The following is a 10,180-nucleotide window of genomic DNA, read 5'->3' as shown; positions in this document are numbered from 1 at the left end:
TGAAATTAATTTGTTCAGAAAACAAACCAACAATTTCTCTGCTCATAGAATTTGTCAAAAAGCTTCCTTTCTCTCATTTGCTTTACAAGATGTTAATTTACTTTAATGTCAACAAATAGCATTTTGTCAAAGAAAATAATTTTATTTTCATTAGGATGTTTATGTTGAGAGGAAAGAATGAGCAGCTTTGTGACAAGGAAACATCTGAGTTTTCCAAAGAGGAGGAGCAAGCTGGGTGTCATGTATTGTTTTGCCACATTCTCCTATTTGCATGTCAGTGTGATATTTGTGAAAGGTTTGTAAACGAGATGCTCAAGACTCATTTTTATCCCCCAGCTGCACGCAGCGCTGGCAGCAGCGCGGATGCTCGGATGGGGAGGCAGCAGCCGCGGCGGTGCCGGGGCCGGCGCTCACCAGCTGCCGTGCCCAGCTGCCTCCGGCCAGGGGGGTTTGTCCACAGCCTGGCTTTGAGCGTGAAGCCAAGCCGCTATCTGATATTATCTGATATTATCTTCCAGCACTGTTTGCAGCGACCCTGCCCTGGCTTGCTGGAGGTTTTCCTTCTGCTGCGTGAGCTGCTCTGCTCCCTGCGTAGAGAAGATGCTTTTCTGATGGTGAGCTCCTGACACGGCCATTCCCTGGTTTCAGGACAGTGGTTTGCATTTGTCTTGCTTGTGCCTTGTCTTTCTGTCCACCAAACATCTGCTTTCCTGGGGACCTGGCTGTTTCTTGCCAAACAGCCGAAGTGATGCTCATGCGTGATGCTCATGACCCTGGCGGGTCACCCTGCGCTTTCCACCCTGATGGGATCTCTGCTCCAAAGAGATGAGATTGATGCCTCAGTTCTCTCTTCTGACACCTCCAGCCATACCTGACACGGTAATCAGGATTAGGCCTTGCTCCTTCTTGAAAAGGCTCGTCAAGAGAAAATGAGACTTCTAATTGAGATATGTTAGTGATTTGAGAGGTGAAATGTTTCCTCTTACAGCTACAAAACAGCATCTGGAATGCTTCTGGCTGAAAGATGGTAGAGCACTGATCTTTAGAAATCCAGTGATCTGTTTGTCTTGATAATCCTGATCAAGTACTAACTTGAGCAATATTTTTTCTGCTTTTTGCCATCCTTTATTATCTTCTTGCACTCTTTACAATTTGCCTCCATCCATTATGTTCCTCTCCCAGAAAGGCTATTCAAAGAGCAGATTAAACCTTTACACAGGTAATTGTGAATAAGCGTCTGTGAGAATTTACTCCCTGTCAGCAGTTTTAGCCCATCTCTTGAAAAGTGCCGTCTGTGTGCGAAATACAGCAGTCGTTATCACAGGTGTGTCCAGCAAGCTGCACCTACAGAGAAGTTATCTTCTTTCCCCAGCTCCCTTATTGATTGATTGATTTCTTTATTGATTCTTCTTGATTCTGTTTTTTGTTTGCTTCCCTTGTTACTTGTTGCTAGCAAAGGCTGATAATTCTGGAAATCAGTCTCTGAACGACTCACGGGAGGGCGGGTTTGTCTCTGAACCACCGGACCTCAGCCCGGTCCCACCAGCCGCCGCAGGGGCTGCTGGAGCAAGGCAGCTGCACACAGCTTTTTTTTTTTAGTGTCTTTTTCAGCAGAAATAATGAAGGCATCTCTGCAAAGTTTTTATAGGACTCATTCCCAGTAGCATTTTGAACAAAAATACTCCAGCAGGTCAGCAGCGGCTGGATGCGGAGGCCCCGATGGAGCTCCTGTGCCAAAGCAAACGAACCCGGACGGTGGGAACGCGCGAGGCCACAGCCAGGGCGAGCCCTTCCCTAGACAAACTCTTTCCAAGAGGCACGCTTCCACTGCAACGTAAGTCTTGTTTTACATTGACTTCATTGGGTGTTCCGAAAAGCCCATTTCCCACATGTTCAGATGCAGTTAAATCCACTTTTGCTTGTTCTCATCAGTTGGCTGCCTGCTGGAAGAACGCACGACTGAACAGAGAGGAGTTGAGGTAAGAATGGATGTATGTTTCTGCATTAAAAAAACCAAACAAGCAAAAACCCCCAACAAATGTAAAAAAGAGACACTATGAGTCAATGATAAGGTAGTTGCAGAAAAGAGCACAAAAATAATCTCCATGACAGCGCCGACATCAAAGGCGTGTGTTGGAAGGGAGGTCATGGAAAGCACAATTAGAGGCAGATAAAAGCACACCTGGGGAGAGGGAGAGACAGGAGCGCAGAAGAGCTTGGTCACAGCAGGTGTGGAGCTGACTCCACAGAGACTGAAAAGCCCTACCACTTAGAAACGAATTGCAAGAGGAAAACAAGCATCCCTAAACCACCTGCCTTTCTTCTCAGAAAAGACGACTGTCAGTCGGATTAAAGAGCAAGTCAGTCTGTAAACTTCCCTTGTCTTCTCTGCCACAGCCACAAGTGTTCTGGTTACGGTGGCACATTTTTTGGTACTCGAATATCTCCTGTGGAGAAACCCCAATGAATAAAATGCAAGAGCCCGAGATGCGTTACAGGGTGCCTGTGCTCTCCTGGGCGCTTGTCTTGGTGCTTCACCTTTCCGAAGCCGATAGCTTAAACCCAAAGCTCGCGTGCTGCGGGACTGTGTGTGTGCTCACAGTGCTGCGGGCTTTGGGCACAAGGGGCCGGCCCGAGCTCTCCGAGGTGGGGCAGAGCCCGCAGCCGGGGTGCCCAGCGCCGCAGCCGGGGGGCCGTCACCGACACCAGCGACCGCGCCGCCCCACGCGCACGAGACACGGGGATGCGGCCAAGAAGGGCAGAACCCTTTGGGCCAGTGCTACACAAAACCAGGCCTGCTGAGTCTGCCAGCAACAAGACTGATTTGCCAAAAAGAGAGACAGCATTTCTGTAGTGAGAAATAAAGCTGTTTAAAGAATATCTGTTTTAATTGAGTCAGAAGAAAAAAACAAACAAACAAACCAAACCAAAACAGAAGACTTATTTTGTCAACATCACCATAGAAGTAAGTTCAGGCAAGACATTAGTTAAGTCATGGTATCTGATGGACTCAAGGGGAAAGGAGGAGGGGCGCGATCTAGGAATTCTTGAATGTTTTTTGCCAGAACCGCGGGTTGAACTTTCATCTTTAAATGTATCCTTAATGTCTTTATATAATTAACGTCTAAGTTGGTCACCATGGCAGCAATGGCAGACTTACATGAATGAAAATAGACATTAGCAAAGGCGAGGCTAGAGAGCGGCTGGCTGTTGGTTTTGTGGTCTCTGTTGGTCTGGGATGTGCAGGTTCCAGGAGAGGGGGTCCCTGCGGCCAGGGCTGATTGCCATGGCACGGCTGTGGCACGGGGCGCCTCCTCCTCCCACCCCACGCTCACACTGCGGCGGGCCGGCCGTGCCGAGCCGCTCCTCCCAGCCGGGGAGCCCCAGCGCTGCGGAGCTGGGCCAGGCTGGGCAGAGGGAGCTGCAGCTGGACGCGGCACTGTGTCCCCTTCGGGGCAAAATACCCACAGCTGGACGCGGCACTGTGTCCCCTTCGGGGCAAAATACCCACAGCTGGACGCGGCACTGTGTCCCCTTCGGGGCAAAATACCCACAGCTGGACGCGGCACTGTGTCCCCTTCGGGGCAAAATACCCACAGCTGGACGCGGCACTGTGTCCTCTTTGGGGCAAAATACCCACAGCTGGACGCGGCACTGTGTCCCCTTCGGGGCAAAATACCCACAGCTGGACGCAGCACTGTGTCCCTTTTGGTGACAAAATACACACAACGGAGAAAGAAGAGTACAGATCCCCTGAGGAACAGCTGGCTAGCCAGATATTAATGAAAACAACATGAAGTCTAGTGAAATTAAATTATCTTTGGCTGGATAACGACATTGCAGAAAGTTGTCCAGTGAGAGAACTAAAATACTGCCATGGACTTGTGGCAGCAAGCAGAGCAACAAGGAGACAGATGTGAATACCAGCTTGTTCTCAGACAGAAGAAAAGCCGCAGGAGGAACACAGCCGGCTGCAAGGCCAGAGTCCCCCGGGGACACCGGGAGCCCCTCCTTGCTGACACCATCCCAACGGCGTGACGGGAATGGGGCTTCCTCTTGCTCTGTGCCTTGACTTTCTCCTTGAAGGAAACCTCTGATGGAAGGATTTACATACATCTACGTTAACATAAACAGAGAGTGGAAAAGGAAGTTTATACTAAATGGAAAGAGTGGACAGTTTTCCAAACCCACAGTTTGCAGAGCCTTATCTGAATAACCAGCTGCGCTTGGCCATCCCGGGGGATGTGCATGTGCGGCCCGTGGGCACTGGGCACTGCGGAGTTCAGTGCCGCGCTGAGATAAAACTGGTTGAGGTCAGAGTCATAAAGGATTAGATAAACAAACTGCTTTCCTGCTCTAGAGAAAAGCTGGACGTTCCAGTCATTAGGCTGAAGAGAAAAAAAAATGCTGAAAAGGGGCGCCGTGTCAGTTCCGTATCCATTTCTGACCCGTGTTTAACAAGCAGAATAGCAGTGGCATTTCCAGACTGTCAAGAATGTGTTTTCTGAGAACGATGAGCTGAAGAGCTAATGACTGTGAATGGCGGTTCTGTGTTCCTCAGCCGGGGCGGGCAGCTCAGAGCGGCGGGTGTGTGGTTCATGGAGCGTGTGGGACCAGGTGCCGCTGCGGGGCCGGAGCCCCTCGGGGAGGGGGACGAGGTGCAGGTGCCACCGCGCACCCCCGCGGCCGGGACCCCCGGCGCAGGTGGCTGTTCGCGGTTCTCACCAGCCTCCTGCCGCCGCGGGGCTGTGGTTTTCCTCCTCCTCAGTACCCAGCAATGCTGCAGACACCGAGGCCTCAGGCAGCCAGTTACGCAATCGGGATTTAAAATTTTAAAAAAGTATTTATTTCACGTTTTTTATTTGTTTCTAGGAAACCTAAAGACAGTTCTTATCGGAGAAAAATTTGTTTCCATGACCATCGAAGTTTCTGCCAGAGGCAAGTGCCGTATCTCTAGGAAGTGAGGTTCAGCCAATCGCTCTTTTTGGTTTGTGTTTTTCTTTGTTTTGTTTTTTTCCAGATCCACTGTACTGGTGTTCTACTCTTTTGATCAGTTTCGGTGTCATTTGATGGGGCCTGAAGCACATTACCCAGCTGGAGGTTTCAGCAGGAGGTCCCGCCAGGAGGGACCCCAGGTGCTGACATGACGTACACTGCTCCGGACAGACGGAAGGACACTGCTCTGGACAGACAGACGGACAGTGTCTCAGCCCAGGCTGGGTCTTTGGGTGAGGTGACTGCCTGGGCTAGACCTGCTTCTCATTCAGTGGTCTGCCAACGGACTTGGGATTAACGAGGTGATAATTTGGACTCTCAGGTACTGCAGCTGAGCCTCAGCCCCACAAGCAGAAACTGAAGCACTGAACTATTTATGTTCCAGTTCCTACAGCTATTTTTAATACAGGTTCAGAGACTTTGCTGTATTATCCTTCCTTTTTAGTGGCTGCTTCTTTTCTTAATCTCATCTCATTTTCCCTGCCCTTTCTTTATCTTTGGATCAATTTATACCATCCTTTTTATCACGGTCTAATCAGAACACACTTTATAATTTCAGATAAATGTAGTCATGGTAATTTTCCACTCCATTTAGGTCAAGCCAGGATGAAGCAATTTTTAAAAATCTTATCTAGTAACCACCAGAAATGGCTCCTTGTTAAACTATCTGTTCCTTTGCTTTTCTAACATTATTAGATTTTAATGTCAAGTGTCAGTCTCCTTTTTGAGATTTTTCAGGAGGTAGGTTCTACGCTGCAAGTCAACCTGTAAACCCTGGAGAGGAATGCAGGGGGTCCCGTTTCTGTCCCACAACCCGCCCCTGCAGAGCGAGGCTGGCGCTGGGCTTTGCCGACAGCGGGCACGCAGCCACCGCGGCCACCGGCACCACCTGCTCGGGCTGGGAACCGGCCCGGCAACGTCCCTGCTGAGATGGTCACACTTGGGACTGACCCGCTCGGGGTGTCTGGGGGATGCAGCAGCGGGTTTGGGAGCCACAGCAGAGGAGGGTGAGGAGTCCCCGTGCCCGAGCCCTGTCCGTGCTGCACAAACCCGGGTTTTGGTGCTGCCACACCAGCGGCGCAGCCATGGGCACGTCCTGGCACCCTGCCCGGGGTTTCACCTGCTTTCTGCAGCCGGCAGAAATCTGCCCTGCTTGTCTGAAGCACCTCAAACAGGGCTCTGTTATCTTTGGGTGACAGACGCTATCTGAGCTTTAATAATATTACCCATGATAATATTATTCAGCTTGAAGCAAGCTAGCGAAATGTTAACAATGTTTTAATTTGATATCGCATGATTTCAAAAACATTTATGTGCCAAATTGTCATACTTGGCCTCTATTTTATCCTTTCTCTGAGGGTGGTTTTTGTTCCAGCTTTGTAATGCAAACACCAGTCCTGGTGCTCTGGCTTCCCTCGCAAAGGTTAAGAATACACGTCTGGTGCTGCTCCCGGCTGGCGGCAAAGGGCAGGCGGTGGGGACTGGGACGAGGGCTCCGGCCCCAGCAGGTCCCTGCTCCGCACGGTGGCTGCACAGCCCCCCAGGTCGGTGCTGGCCCAACATCCAGTTCAGGGTTTGTTTACATAAGGGGTTGTTTTGATTGAATGTTATAGCTATTGGCAAAGATATGTACCAGCCTTCTGAATGTGTGCGAAGTGAGGACAAAAGTGTTCAGGATAAACATTATTTTAAAACCTCAGAGTAATTAGTGTAGTCAAACATTTTAGTTTTAAAATCGCACTATGGCTGCTGGCCAGGTTGCTGTGAGGACGGGCCGTGGAGCCCAGAGCACCCTCTGAGGAGAAGGAGTTCGGCAGATTCGGCATCGCGTCCCTTGGTGTCGACAGGGCCTTGAGCAGGGGATGGATACTGGCATGGGGGACCCGGCAAACCTGTTCCCCCCGGCTGGACAGCCGGGATGGCGGCTGCATTCCCACCGAGCAGCACAGAGCTCCTGGCGAGTCTGGAGGACGTACAGGCATCGCCGCGGATCCGGTCACTGGATGTGCTGAAAGAAGCGGTCTGCTCCGTCCCTGCCAGCCGGGCGTCCACTGCGAGCACGCTCCGGTGCCTGCTGGAGGGCGCAGGCGTTCCCGAGCCACCAACACAGCTTGCTTTCAGCGGCAAGTACAGATCATTTCCGACCTGTCTCAGCCCCCTCCTGCAGCCCGGGCTGGCAGTGGCATCTCCCACCCCTGCAAGTACTGCAGAGTGGGGACCGCACATAGAATCGTGGACTGGTTGGGTTGAAGAGATCTCTGGAGATCCCCCAGCCCAACCCCCCTGCTCACGCAGGGTCACCAGAGCAGATCACACAGGTCGGTCCAGGCGGGTTTCAATGTCTCCAGAGCAGGAGACTCCACACCAGCTCTGGGCAGCCTGGGCCAGGCTCTGGCACCTCCCAGCAAAGAAGTTTCTCCTCGTGTTCAGGTGGACCCTCCTGTGTTTCAGTCTGTGCCCGTGGCCCCTCACCATGGGTCCCCAGGGCAGCTGCCAGCAGCCGAGATGCCAGCTCAGAGGAGATGTCCCTGCTGTCCCAACCAGATGTGCTCAGCGAGGAGAGGAAAGCAGAGGGAGAGCTGAAGCGAGCAGGTGTGTCTGGGAAAGGCACCTGAACAGCCTGGTCTTCCCTGACCTGCAGCAGCCCGCACAGCTGACGGGGGACACGGTGGGACGACAGCCAGTCCCTGCACCGGCTGGGCTAGAGCTGCCCTGAACGCGCGAGGTGCTGAGATTTTCTGCTGGCGTCCAAACGCCTCATTGTACTCAGCCACATCATCTCTCTTCTGTGGAGGATGTGAACTCCTCTAGAACAAAATAAAATCCCTGCTTCCCAGTAGTCTGCAGAGTTAAAATCCTGAAGATTACACTATGGATATTGCTGCTTAATAATTAAAGGTGGCAGCACAAACTAGTAGCAAGAGTGCTAAAATCAAAGGGAAGCAAGGGAAATTACTTGGTGATGCTTTTATGGGGCTCTAACGGATGCCAAACCTCAGCATAAAAAGCTTAAGCTGTGTAACTTGTACTTTCAAAACGAAACTGAAACAGGCAAGAACCGACTGGCTAGGCATTTATTTCATGTCTTTCACTGAGTTGTCTAAGACACCTCAGGACACCTGAGTGCCAGAAATCCCTTTCCTTGAGGAGCCACCGGCCGTGACATGAGGAAGTGACACGGGCATCACTCGTGGGAACCCAGCAGCAACTCAGCCACGTCCTCAATAACCGCGCAAAGCTGCTTACAGTCCACAACACTACCTCTACTTTAGTGCTTGTTTTAAACTGCCCTTTGGCTTTGTGCTTTTGAATGGCTTTAAGGTTGTGACTCAGTACTTCTCTCCCTGGTGCCGACAGCCAAGGTGTGCGCTGGTGTGCGCTGGGCAGTTAATTAAAGCACCGACACCCACGTCTTGCAACGAGACCAGAAATGACGAAACGGAACAGCTCCATGTCAACTTGTGCCGTTGGCATCCCAGCTTATACGGGATGGACACCAGGATCAGAGGGCAGTTCAGGTGGGCACAGACCCCCCCGAGATGGGCAGCCAGGCCCCTGCTCCACGCCAGCTCAGCTGGGGGGTCTTTATCCAGCAGGTAAAGCTGCCAAGGATGGACCTGCAGACTTCCCTGAGCCGAGCAGCTCTCTCTGGGGGCCTGGGGGGCAAGTGTTTCTTTACAAGCCCCCTGAGCCCCCTCCTGCTGTGCCCACGTGCCCGGCGGCACCGGAGAGCCCGGCTCGTCCCTGGCCAGAGCCCCCAGTGCTGCCCCGGGAGCTGCTCCGTGCCTGCAGGGATGTGCTGGGGGCTGGAGAAGGGGTTTTCATTTGTAAGATGTTAGTGATTTACCCAGGGAAGGTGACTGAGGTATGAGGGGGCTGCTACATCCATCCCTTGCCCAATTTCATGCGTCCTGCTTTTACAGAAAGAGAGAATAACGCCACATTTCCTCTTGGCTCCTCTTCCCACAAGGGTGCCAGTGACACTCACCGTGGGAAATGTCCTGTGACAAACCTTCCCGTCAGGTCACAGTTACTGCAGAGCAGCTCTATGGAAACACAGCTATTGTAAGGACTGCTTTAATAACTTTTGAGCAATTAGCTGTTTGTTTTGGTTTGTGCTTTAATGGGGGAGAAGGGAACTGTTTGTTTGGGTTTTAAGATTTCTTATAGGTACAAGTCAGGAAGTAAACAGTCTTTAAAGAAATTAAGCGAATGTTATCGAGAGTATGGTGCTCTAATTATAATTACATAACTCATATTTCAATTTGATGGGAATATTAAAAGGATTCCTGGGAGAGTTTTGAACAGCCTAAAAGTGCAACAGCATAAAACCCAATAAACCTTGCCTTCTTTTAGAGGACATTTCCTTAAAGGGCCAGGTTTAGCTGCCAGTGCTGCAGGCTTTGCAGAAGGGCAATTTCCTTAAACTCCCAGAAGGATAAACTAGCCTTCACACCAGAACCTTCCCCTGTCCCTGTGATGGAGTAATGGTAGTTTTACTGTTGTCAGGGCTGGAATCCAGAGGACTGTGTGAGTGGATGAAACGCATAAATATTTTCAGTGCATGCCTTATTTGTATAGGATACCAGATGTATTTATAGCCCTTATGAACGCAAGATGGATGTGAGTTGAGAGAGAACGGTGTCTGAGCGGGCAGGAGGCAGGGCCGGGGGGCCGGGGGTGCCGGGTCCCCCCACCGCGGCCCCGCAGTGAGGCAGCTGAGCCCCTCAGCCCCCTCGTGTTAAACCTGCTTTGTTCCTACTAAGAAGAAAAAAACACCCTTCATATTAGGGCTGTTGTCATCTTTTAGATATTCAGACATTGCCATTTTGTGACTTGAGTATTTTGTGGTTTAACTGTTTCATAACCTGGAGCACCTTCTGAAAGAAACTTATTCAGCAATCTTACTTTTCACAAACAAGAACCACTGGCATTAGTGTGCGATAAGACAAAGAAATTGTAAGTAAATACTCTGACTTTCTTCATAACTTCAAATTTTTTTTTTTTTTAATTTTTAGGTTTAATTGAATTTTCTGAGTTCCCAGTCATTGGGCTACTGTACCTGCAACATACTTACCAGTTATTCATCTTTATTTCTCCATGTATTCTCAATCTTGACCCAGTCACTGTGACATTTCCTGCCTGGGAATGTAAAGTCAATTAAAAGTCATGCTCTGAGAGCTGT

The 10,180-nt window shown here is 50.7% G+C and overlaps 1 long non-coding RNA gene across 1 annotated transcript; it reads left to right on the top strand.

The window, feature by feature from the left end:
- The first annotated feature begins 533 nt into the window (after nucleotides 1-533).
- On the top strand, nucleotides 534-2,005 carry LOC135991003 (uncharacterized). Its single transcript, XR_010606470.1, has 3 exons — nucleotides 534-614; nucleotides 1,688-1,834; nucleotides 1,933-2,005. It is a non-coding gene; the product is annotated as an uncharacterized LOC135991003 (long non-coding RNA).
- Nucleotides 2,006-10,180: the final 8,175 nt, after the last annotated feature.

The sequence above is a fragment of the Caloenas nicobarica genome, chromosome 7 (genome assembly GCF_036013445.1).
Source record: "Caloenas nicobarica isolate bCalNic1 chromosome 7, bCalNic1.hap1, whole genome shotgun sequence".
In the NCBI taxonomy this organism is placed as follows: Eukaryota; Metazoa; Chordata; class Aves; order Columbiformes; family Columbidae; genus Caloenas; species Caloenas nicobarica.
This window is presented reverse-complemented; position numbering and strand designations above follow the sequence as displayed.